This window comes from Cibotium barometz, chromosome 47, assembly GCF_041138505.1.
Source record: "Cibotium barometz isolate CiBa-2024 chromosome 47, ASM4113850v1, whole genome shotgun sequence".
Lineage (NCBI taxonomy): Eukaryota > Viridiplantae > Streptophyta > Polypodiopsida > Cyatheales > Cibotiaceae > Cibotium > Cibotium barometz.
The window spans coordinates 43,368,609-43,377,838 of NC_141092.1; the positions used below are offsets into that span (position 1 = coordinate 43,368,609).

Sequence of the window (9,230 nt, forward strand, 5' to 3'; positions counted from 1 at the left end):
TTTACAAGGCCCACAAGATGTCCAAAGGTCTCCTAATGTTTGGCTTGTTGCCTTCCTTGTCTATAGGCTTGCTCGATGACTCTGATTTTGGCTTGACAATGTGGCTACCTTGAGGAAAGGATTTACCTTTGCCTCTTTGTTGACTGGCAGTAAAAGCCTAATCTCATGTATGCATGAGCAGATCTATTTTGTCTCGATTGCTCTTCTCTCAAGAGCACAGAAACCAACTTCTCAAACTTTAAGGAATTTGAATTTCCTTTCATCATAAGTCTAATGTTAGAAGCAAAACCTTGTCTGGTAAAGCATTCAAGAAAGTAGACACCAATGAACTGTGATGGTATATTTCATCAACACAGGTCAACTGCTCCTTGAAATCCTTGATTTCTGTAAGGAAAGTGTCCATGAAATCTCCCTCATCCATATGCTTTGACTCTAATTGCTTTCGTATATAAGCAACACATGCTTTGTTATGTACCTGGGACAATGACGTAAGTGCATCCTAAGAATGTTTAGTAGTCCTGCATGACTGAATGTGAGGAATGATACTCCTCTTAACTAACAAAGCAAGAAACGCATGTGCATGCGTATTCCATCCCACTTTGTTTGTTCCTATGTGTAGGAGGTATGCTATGTTGTGGTGGTAATGCACCATGTAAATCTGAGTCTGTGTCTGTAGATGTTCCTTCTACATTATGTTCATCAGAGAAACCATGACGTTTGTCAATATCAACCACAACATTCCATAGCTCTTTGGCTACCAATACATGGCATATCATATAGGACCATAATGGGTAGTTGGTCCCGTTAAGCTTATCCTTAGTGGTGGTGGATAACATGCAAAATACATCCTTGTCTGCCATTTTTGATAATATATAAGCAAGTAATCACACAACTTGCAAAGTGCCACGCCTTGCAGAAAGAAATGCAGAGTACACTAAAGTAGAAATTTTACTCGTAAGATGTAGAGATAGATAATGGTGAAGTGTAGCTTGTAGACCAGATTCGATGTGATGATGAGTGTTTGCTAATGCTTTCTAATGTATCTGCACACCCATTTGTAGTAGATGTCACAATACTACTCCAAAATCCAATGAAGAACAATGCAAATCGAATCCTCAAAGATGTTTGTAGAAAACTAAAAGCCGTCCGAACGACCTCCAAAACGTGTCACGAATGAAAATCTGACTGAAAAATCGTTGTGCAAAGTAATGAACACTTCATGCTCGGGGGGTTCACCTAAAAATATGTAAGTATACCATGTGAGTTCAAATGAAGGGTTTTTTTCAAATTCAAAATTTTAAGATAAATTTACAGAAATACATTTACAGAAGGGATTTTTTATTAATTTTGAAAAAATCGTAAGTCCATAAAGAAAAAGGGGTCATTTTATTCATGAAAAATTTACAGGTAAGGGATTTTTTAAATACCCCTTAAACGCATGTGATACATAGGGTTTCTTAGTAGTGCACCCCTCGGGACTTCACGATCCTCTTTCTTCTCCCAGAAGGACTCCTTAATCCGATTCAAGAAGACAAGTGAATATTGCGCACGCGCACACACACACACAATGGAGAAGCTAAAGGGATCACACAATGAGTTGATAGATAGATAATGAATTTACATACTGTACAATGATGATAAGTATACCCCTATACCCCAAGATGGGTATATATTAGCACGAGAAAAAAAACTCCTAAAGAGGGAAAAAGTACCTCAACTGGTCCTAGTGCGTTCACACAGATCACTACAGAATATGGCTACATCTTTTAAAAAAATATATTGTTTTCACTTTTTATTTTGGTCTACATTTTTCCCATCTTCTTCTCTATTATTTTATCTTCATATAACCATGTGGTGCTATGAAGCTATCGAGGTGCTATAGATAGTTGCCAACAAGGAACAATCGACGAGCTGCAATTGTGCTCTGAGAGAGAGAGAGAGAGAGAGAGAGAGAGAGAGAGAGAGAGAGAGAGAGAGAGAGAGAGAGAGAGAGAGATTTATGGGTAACATTTATTCTTCGTTGATTTGACTTGTGACTTTCTCTCTTTGACCATGGAGAATGTTGGAACCTTTTTTTTTTGTCAAAATTTCATTTACAAGATAAATAGCAATGATATTAAACAAATATGAAGCTATCGATGTTTAGATATTTTGCAGCTTGACATGATAAATAAATTTGAAAATTCACTTTATAAGTTGTCAAGGTCTTAAAATGTGGCTCAATAGAAGACCAACTTTTGAGGTTTTGCACAAACATCTTGTTTTAAACTTTTTTTCTTGAGTCTGCTTGTATTACATTGTATTATATTATACTTCATCATATATACAACATGATGGAATCTCCCTCATCCATATGCTCTGACTCTAATTGCTTTCGTATATAAGCAACACGTGCTTTGTTATGTACCTGGGACAATGATGCAAGTGCATCCTAAGCATGTTTAGCAGTCCTGCATGACTGAATGTGAGGAATGATACTCCTTTTAACTAACAAAGCAAGAAACGCATGTGCATGCGTATTCCATTCCACTTTAAAAGGAGTATCATTCCTCATCCATATGCTCTGACTCTAATTGCTTTCGTATATAAGCAACACGTGCTTTGTTATGTACCTGTGACAATGACGCAAGTGCATCCTAAGCATGTTTAGCAGTCCTGCATGACTGAATGTAAGGAATGATACTCCTTTTAACTAACAAAGCAAGAAACGCATATGCATGCGTATTCCATCCCACTTGTTTGTTCCTATGTAGCAGGTATGCTATGTTGTGGTAATGCACCATGTAAAACTGAGTCTGTGTCTGTAGATGTTCCTTCAATATTATGTTCATCAGAGAAACCATGACGTTTCTCAATATCCGACCACAACATTCCATAGCCCTTTGGCTACCAATACATGCCATATCATATAGGACCATAATGGGTAGTTGGTCCCGTTAAGCTTATCCTTACTGGTGGTAGATAACATGCAAAATACATCCTTGTTTGCCATTTTTGATAGTACATAAGCAAGTAATCACGCAACCTGCAAAGTGTTGAGTGCTCCTTTGATACAACAAAGGTGGCTGCTAAAAGGCTGTTGACAATGGAGACCTACAAGGTGTATGAAAGAAATGCAGAGTACACTAAAGTAGAAATTTTACTCGTAAGATGTAGAGATAGATGCTGGTGAAGTGTAGCTTGTAGACCAGATTCAATGTGATGATGAGTGTTTGTAGATGCTTTCTCATGTATCTGCACATCCATTTGTAGTAGATTTGACAATACTACTCCAAAATCCAATGACGAACAATGCAAATCGGATCCTCAAAGATGTTTGTAGAAAACTGAAAGCCGTCCGAACGACCTCCAAAACCCGTTAGGAATGAAAATCTGATTGAAAAATCGTTGTGCAAAGTAATGACCACGTCATGCTTGGGGGGTTCACCTAAAAATATGTAAGTATACCATGTGAGTTCAAATGAAGGGTTTTTTTTAATTCAAAAATTTAAGATTAATTTACAGAAATACATTTACAGAAGGGATTTTTTTATAAATTTTGAAAAAAACGTAAGTCCATAAAGAAAAAGGGACCATTTTATTCATGAAAAATTTACAGGTAAGGGATTTTTTAAATACCCCTTAAACGTATGTGATACATAGGGTTTCTTAGTAGTGCACCCCCCGCGACTTCACGGTCCTCTTTCTTCTCCCAGAAGGACTCCTTGATCCGATTCAAGAAGACACGTGACTCAAGTAAAGGGTAGGCAGCAACACAGGAGCGATGAGCATATGCTCTGATACGAATTGTTGAAAATAGGATTGCAAGAATGCCGCACGCACGCGCACTCACAGTGGAGAAGCTAAAGGGATCACACAATGAGTTGATAGATAGATAATGAATTTACATACTGTACAATGATGATAAGTATACCCCTATACTCCAAGATGGGTGTATATTAGCACGAGAAAAAAACCTTCTAAAGAGGGAAAAAATACCTAGCTAGTCCTAGTGCGTTCACACAGAATACTACAAAATATGGCTACATCTTTTAAAAAAATTATCTTGTTTACACTTTTTATTTTGGTGTACATTTTTTCCATCTTCTTCTCTATTATTTTATCTTCATGTAACCATGTGGTGCTATGAAGCTATCGAGGTGCTATAGATAGTTGCTAAGGAATAATCGACGAGCTGCAATTGTGCTCTGTGAGAGAGAGAGAGAGAGAGAGAGAGAGAGAGAGAGAGAGAGATTTATGGCTCGTTGATTTGACTTGTGACTTTCTCTCTTTGACCATGGAGAATGTTGGAACCTATTTTGATTTTTGTCAAAATTTCATTTACAAGATAAATAGCAATGATAAACAAATATGAAGCTATCGATGTTCAGATATTTTATAGCTTGACATGATAAATAAATTTGAAAATTCACTTTATAAGTTGTCAAGGTCTTAAAATGTGGCTCAATAGAAGACCAACTTTTGAGGTTTTGCACAAACATCTTGTTTTAAACTTTTTTTCTTGAGTCTGCTTATATTACATTGTATTATATTATACTTCATCATATATACAACTACTAATATGCTGGTATAGAGGGCTAGGCTTGAATTGGAACCAACATGATCGGAGCTACAAACTTGGGCCATCTTACAACAAATTTTCTGTTGTATTGACCCACAACTTCGAGCCAATTTACATGCTACCTTTATTTGCGTGCATATGGCAAGGAATTGCCAACTGGCAACATTTTTAGATTTCAAAAGGGGCAAGCAATCCACCAAAGGCCAATTCGTTGGGACGCTTTTGAAGCGTGTGAACAAGCATTTGATGGGAAGGTAGAGAGCAAATCGACAAGTTACACGTGATCGGACCACAAATTACAATCCTTGTTTGTGATACGCGACAACTTACTCGACCTAGAAGTTCTCACAAGTTACGTGTGTCGGCAGGACGTGATTTTGTCACGTGCGGGCCAGCAGGCAGCTGACACGTGCGCTGTAACACGGAAATATCAAGAGGGAGCCGTTCAGCCCGGACGCCGCGTGTCGACAAGGTAGTGGTGGCATGGACTTATACGAAAGCGAAGCTTAAGTATTAGGTTAAGTTTCATGTGAGCTCACTTGCATCATCTCGTATTCTCCCGCGAGAAGCTTTCTGAGTTAGACGATAGCACATTGCGCTCTCACTGTCAACACATAATCAACCTCAGAATGGCCGGGTTAGTGCTCCCTCTCCTCTCAAATCCAGCTTAGGACTAATTCACTACTGCAATGGTTTCCGCAATTTAATTTCTCTCTGTCGATTTCTTGCAGCTGGCAAGTCGGTTCGCCGTCGCAGACCCTGCACTCTGGATGGTCCCCGTGTTCGGAATTGCTGCAGCCGCTGCCATTGCCTTGTACATGGTGAGATTTTCTTCCTATCTCACCATGACTGTAGATTTGATCTCACCCCATGACTGTGTGGTACTCGCTCTAGCGCCTGTCAATAGCCAAAAGGTTGATGCAGTGAGTAAGGGTTCTGCCTCTACGTACATTCCGGGATCGAGGTCAAATATCAGAAACAGCTTTTTTTTATTTCTGTCATTTTTTTCTTCTCAACTGTGCGCCCTGTGTGCAGAAATCCCTGGAGGACGCTGGAATCAAGTTAACCACAGACGAGGACGTAAAGTCTAGTCGCGCGGCTGCTCAGAAAAAGACCAGTATATCTAATGGCAAGATCGTGCATTGAATTGGGACGCTGCATTTGGTGCATGATTGGTGGTAATGTAATCTATAGCTCAAACAGAAAAGCATAGGAAGACTTCTTTTTTTTTTTTTTCTATCGGATGCGATTGAGGGTACTCAAATACCTGTACCTCTCTCTTTTGAGGCAAGGTCGCAACTACTACGCTAAAGCCCACGAGGCATTAAAAAAACCTAATTTTGTGTAATTGCAATAACAAACTTCAAACAGATTTCAAATGTACCAAATTCTATCATACGAAAGTTTTCTTTTGCACACAATGGAATTGTTGTACGAAAGTCAGTTTCATACTTTAAAAAATTGTATGTTTTTCTAGAATTTTTATTGTTTTCTTTAATAGTTTTAAGATTTAGAACCTTTGTACGATGTTTTATTTTATTTCTTAAATTTAGCATTAAAAAATAGATTTAATATTAAAATTTCTTTCATACAAAAAACATATACGACGAATATTTTTTTATAATGAATCTTTCTTTCATAAAAACCATTTGTTCAAAACTGTTTTCTTCAAAAATGTTGAAGTGCCATATAATTATTCATGTGCTTTTTTTATTATTTAGGATAAATTTTGTCATATCATTCACAACATGAATTTTTATTTTGGATAAATTTTGTCATATCATTCACAACATGAATTTTGAATTTGAATAAAGGCAATCTAGATGGACAACAATGATTGATACAATTGATAGGACTTGATATCACCATCAAGCAATATTCTAGAGGGACCACAACGATTAAATGTTCTTACAGGACTGACTCGATCAACATCAAGAAGGGACGATGTTAAGCAATGCAATTAACATGGTCTCTTTAATCCATTAATGTCTTCAAGTGGCATAGTATCTACAACTTGTCCAAATGCTTCAAAAAGCATTCACTATGTTGTAAGAGGCAAAATCGATAGTGGAATTTCATTTCTAGTAGATGGGTTTCTAGCATGGAATAAGGTGCCCCAAAATGTCATGTCTTCAATGGACCAAATGGCTCAAGAATTAAATGCTATATGAGGCTTTTGCATTTTGGACATCAAGATTATATCATGGGAAATTTGGCTTCTAAGGTTAAACACACATAAAATTCCTTAGAACGAGCATTGAGAACCCTTTCATTACTTACTTAGGTGGCATTGTGAAAAAAATGCGTACTAAGTTTGTAAGTATGTAAGTTAACCTCTCATTATGAAAATGAACATTCTCATTTGTGTAATAAAGTCTAGTGATCTCTATTGATGCAAATTGTGATGGCAATTGCCTTCCACATGTACTTTTACGAGGAATCCTAGATGGAGATTTGGAATGATACTAAGATGCTCGTGGGGGGGTCACTCATAAATATGTAAGCATAGCACGTAGGTTCAACAAAAGGGGTTATTTTACACATTTTTTACATACATAAGGGTACCATTTAAAGGGGGTATTTATAGATTGAATAGAAAAAGGGTGCGTTTTATTCATGAAAAATTTACAAATAAGGGGTTTTTTAATTAGGCCTTGAACGCACGTGATATAGAGAGTTTACATATAGTGAATCCCCTTAGCTAAGATGAAGGAATGTATGTACTAGTCAAGGTGGTTTTTAATTAGGCCTTGAATGCACGTGATATAGAGAGTTTACATATAGTGAATCCCCTGAGCAAAGATGAAGGAATGTATGTACTAGTCAAGGTGGTAGGTATAGCTTCTAGTTGGTTACCATTGGGGTTCACTGAACTCACAAGCTCTACCATTCTATGGTAAGTTTGATTAGACTCCACCAACCACATCACCCAACTAGGATTAAAAAAAACCAAGCATCATGGCCTAGGTTTTAGACCCATTCAAGGTTATTTGGGAATTTATTTAGGCCTCATTGTTGAGATGCTCAACTAGTGCGGATATGGATGCAATGCATGAATGACATCTCCACACTTATCCCACTACTATGGTTGGTAAGATTATGGGTGATATGCCGCCCCACTGGTTCACATGCTATGTGATAGACACTTTGGTTGGCTAGAATTATGGCAGAGAGTTATTATGGCATAGTTATAGCCAACTCATGTAGTTGAGTTCACACTATGGATTGACCTTTTTATGGTTTAGTACAAGAGTACTTTCACTTATAGTATGTACTCTATCTTTATGTTATTATTGTAGAGAAGAGAAGAGAATTGGCAGAAAATCAGTTCTTTCTCTCTCTTGTGTGCTCTCTCTTTTGTGCTTGTCTACTCTTGTGTGTGTGTGTGTGCTCTCCCTTTTGTGCTTGTCTACTCTTGTGTGTATGTGTGCATGCATGCTTGCAAGAAGCTCAAGGTTACCCTCCCCCTTGTCTTATCATGGTATCGAACCGCCGGCACAACAACACAAAGCAACTATAGACCCACTTGATAGACGCGCAAAATAGCGGGCACGTCTATAGGCGTTGCTTGAATAGAAAAATTACGGGCACGTCTAACAGCGCATCTAATAGCGCATGTATTTGCGCGTGTATTGACACGTCTATTAGGGCGTCTACACTAAGAATCTAACACTGCGTCTAACAGCACGTCTATTTACACGTGTATTAGGGCGTCTATTAGTGCGTCTATTAGTGCGTCTACACTGAGAATTAGACGTGTATTTAGATGCAAAACAGAGAATACAAAAAGAGAGATTTTGGTGTAGGCTGGTAAATGTACATCACTGCTTTCCAAAAATTACCCATGATTACCAAAGCACATAATTTTGACAAAAACATCAATGCTTTTTTGCAAACCCACATATACAAAAATTAAGTGAGGTGAGGAGAATGAGACAATATGTAAAATAGTTTAGCCAATATTAATGATGGGCTACGGTTCAATCTCATCCTCAATGAGATCAACCCTTGCCAAACTATCTACTTCAAAATCCAAACAAGTGTTTAGATCTACAAATACATTCAACCCACTACTACTTGTGCTACTCATGTGCTCATCGAAATCAGCATCACCAATGGTAGGCCCGTCCTCACGGCGGGTAATGGCCTCAATATCTGTATCTCCTATCTCATGATCATCCTCCTCTCTCATATCACGGTCATCATCACCTCCATGGCCATGATCATCCTCCATACGCTCGATATTCGTAAATGTACTATACATCACTTTGGAACGTGGCATAATAGGTATGACATGCCACCATCTGTTATTATCCAACCACCATTGGTTGATAGACAACCTAATTCAAACACAAATACAATCATGTTATTTTCCTTGCATCGAAGGTATCAAATATTTAGTGATTACTTTTATATGTGTGTACAGTACCTGTTCACATTGTTGCGGTAGTACTAGTGTGTCCTTCTTACTTTGCCAAAACTTTGTGGAGTCAATAGTTACAAAGCCACTTGCATGGCATTTGATTGTTGCATTAGGGCCTCTTTCCACCATGTCCTTAAACCACTTTACATCCAAAACATACACAAAGAAGCGTCGAAAGTCAAGCTTAATAATATCTTGGATTATGCCACAATAATCATCCATGGCTCCATTGGCTCCCTCAAAGCT

At 38.0% G+C, this 9,230-nt stretch overlaps 1 long non-coding RNA gene across 1 annotated transcript; it reads left to right on the forward strand.

Annotated features, from left to right (window-relative positions):
* The first annotated feature begins 5,092 nt into the window (after nucleotides 1-5,092).
* On the forward strand, nucleotides 5,093-5,942 carry LOC147611722 (uncharacterized). Its single transcript, XR_015263829.1, has 3 exons — nucleotides 5,093-5,198; nucleotides 5,293-5,382; nucleotides 5,597-5,942. It is a non-coding gene; the product is annotated as an uncharacterized LOC147611722 (long non-coding RNA).
* The last annotated feature ends 3,288 nt before the right edge of the window (nucleotides 5,943-9,230 follow it).